Below are 3,023 nucleotides of genomic sequence, written 5' to 3'. Positions count from 1 at the left end.
TCCAGAAGTTCTTGATCACTTCCAGAAATTTCAGAACCCTTCCAGAAGTCCCTGAACTCTTCTAGAAGTCCCTAAACCCTTCCAGAAGTCCTTGATCCCTTCAAGTACCCTTTAAGAAGTCTCTGAACTGAATTCCAAAGCCCTGAGATTTGAATTTATAATTTGCTTCATTAAATGTGAGATGTGAGGTTTTATTGTAGAAGAAGAAGATGTTCATGAAATCAAACTTTCATATTACGTAATAAGTGAATGTCCCGTTAGAAATAAAAAAAAATTGCTAAAATTTTGAAAACATTAAAAAAAATTCATCAAAAAAGAAAGCACTGTTTTCGCCCGGTCTCGAACCGGGGACCTCGAGTGTGTTAGACTCGCGTGATAACCCCTACACTACGAAAACGTACAGCTTTCAAATCAACTGAGCCAATGCTCGTAATTATTGATTTATTTCTGTTTTGCAGTTTGGTTTATTTTAAGCTTCTTTGGTCTTTTTGATTATCTAGCTTATTGTTTTTTTTTTCTCAAAACTTTCAGAAATACCAGGAACGCTTTCAATCTTAAGCTTTCTTCTTCATCACTAAGTGTACTTCTGCTTGCATGTCATATACAGACAGTGGATGAAGATGGTCTTATAAGCTAATCATCAATAAGTTTACATTCTCACTCAACCAGCTGACTTGTCTCCTACTTATGTACAATCTCAACTAATCGCATTTATTGTTATAATTTTAATATTATACATTTTTATCATTTTGTTATGGTAGCAGGACTTTTAACGATAAACTTATGTAGGTCATGTGAATCTCAAACCAAGAAAAAAAGAATCAAACAAATTGCCGGCAAAAAAAAAGAGTGTCGACAAGTTCTTACGAGTCAGCAGAAAGAAGTAGCGATAAAGAAAAGTCGTAATTTGTGGCTGCTGCAGCAAAAAAATAAAAAGGAGAATCCTAAATTGTCGTAGAGATAAAAAAAACTTTTTCGGTAAGTTTACTCTGTGACTTATCTTAATTCCTTCTAATAGTTATGAATTAGCATGAATAAAAATTTGTAGGAATTATTTTTGATTTAAAGGAAGGCTTAAGATATGAAATTGTTGCTGTGCAAATTGTGAAGATAGTCTGTGATTTTAGTTTGTGCTGGTTGAATTAAATCTGAGAAATTATGATATTGAATATTAATTTCAATAGAATATTATCAACTATGAATATTGGCACTACATTTACATTTGATAGGACATACGATTCTAAAGAAGAATGTCAGAAGGAATGTCAATGCTGGGACAGAATCACAAGTGTGTTACACCTCCCTAGTTTGGAACCCGCAAAGAAAATGTTGACCAGGAGCTTCAAAAGCTACTTGACGAAGATATACAGATAATTTGTACAAAATGGGTGACACTACTCAGCAACACTAATCACCAACTGGTCATTCACTAGAAAAAAGACGTCCTGGAGTTCCAAAAGCAACATGGTGTATGACGTTTTTAAAAGAATGTCAATTAGATGCTTGAAGAGATGATTTGTACAAACTTTGTGAAAAATCAAACAATAGAATCAAATGGAAAGCCTTTAAAAGTAACCTAGGCTCAATATCAGAATATTGTTCCAGTAAATAACTGAGTAAGTTAGAATTTTAATAGAAACATCAAACAATACAATAGAATTTATTAATTTTTGTAAATTAAAATTTTATTGTTAATAAAATTCCTAGTCATGACCATTAAAATCAATTAAAAACTTCCATGAACGACATCAAGCCCCAAATCACCTCAACAAACTAAACAAAACAAAAAAAATCCAATAGAATCCATAAAAAGCTCAAATCAACCTCAACCACATAATATCACCTTCAATTTTTTTTTGTTTTGCTGCTTTTTTGTTGTCCTCAGCATAAAATGTCTCTTCAATTGGCCTCCAGCAGCTTATTGCAATAAAGCAGCTTATAAATGACACTAAAAATTGAATAAATATCCTTCCGAATCCCATCGAATGTTCGTTTCAGTATCACAGTGTGCTTTCAATTTTCTAAATGTAATTTCGATTGAAAATATATCTCCGACCACCGAATGTGTGTGGATGGATGGATGGAATGATTATAGCAAGAAAAAAAGCACCAAAATGACAAACATTAAACCCTTAAGCGGAATTACAATATCGCATCAATTCACCTTTTTTAACCTTTATTTGGAACTGCTATTTTTATATCATGACTATACATGCTCCATATTTAGTTATGAAGTTATAGAAATTTCAAACGAGAATTGGGAATAAAATGGAAAAAAATTCTCATATAAATTGAAGTAAAGCGTTTGGGGAGGGCAGCAACAGTAGAAATTCATTGAATATTCCAAAAAAAAAAAATATTCATTCATGTTGTAAACTTTATTAAATGCTTTGCTGCTGTTGCTGCTTGTGATGTTTATGGACCCTTTTTTCTTTATAATGCATCAATGTATGAACGAGAACTAGGGATGTGCTTATTTTGGTTGTAGAGTTGGAACTCTCGGAGATTTCGGAACGTGCTATTAAGTAAGATCATTGTCTGTTAGCTTGTTAAGGATGACGGCTTGCTAGGCCAGAGCCTCTGTAATAACTTGGATTGACGGTCTCAATCATGAGAAAGTGAGGCTGGTATCTAGATACATCATATATCGGGCGTTCATCACCTTTAGAAGACGACTAACAAAAAAAATAAAAATTCATCAAAAAAGAAAGCACTGTTTTCGCCCGGTCTCGAACCGGGGACCTCGAGTGTGTTAGACTCGCGTGATAACCCCTACACTACGAAAACGTACAGCTTTCAAATCAACTGAGCCAATGCTCGTAATTATTGATTTGTCTAATTTTCGCAATTTGCTTTACTTTAATCTTCTTTGGTCTTTTTGATTGTCTAGCTGAATGTCTTTTTCTCTCAAAACTCTTTCAGAAATAAAAAAAAAAAAAAACGCTATCGATCTCTTAAACCTTATTCTTCATCACTTAGTGTGCTTCTAGTTACATGTCATATGCAGACGATGATAAGTGGAT

At 33.3% G+C, this 3,023-nt stretch overlaps 2 non-coding genes across 2 annotated transcripts; both read right to left on the bottom strand.

Annotated features, from left to right (window-relative positions):
- Positions 1-324: 324 nt before the first annotated feature.
- TRNAV-AAC (transfer RNA valine (anticodon AAC)) lies at positions 325-397 on the bottom strand. The gene has a single exon. It is a non-coding gene; the product is annotated as a tRNA-Val (tRNA).
- Positions 398-2,714: 2,317 nt separating this feature from the next.
- Positions 2,715-2,787, bottom strand: TRNAV-AAC (transfer RNA valine (anticodon AAC)). The gene has a single exon. It is a non-coding gene; the product is annotated as a tRNA-Val (tRNA).
- Positions 2,788-3,023: the final 236 nt, after the last annotated feature.

Source organism: Chironomus tepperi, unplaced genomic scaffold (assembly GCF_022539635.2).
Source record: "Chironomus tepperi strain 1889 unplaced genomic scaffold, CSIRO-AGI_Ctep_v1 contig_217, whole genome shotgun sequence".
NCBI lineage: Eukaryota > Metazoa > Arthropoda > Insecta > Diptera > Chironomidae > Chironomus > Chironomus tepperi.
This window is presented reverse-complemented; position numbering and strand designations above follow the sequence as displayed.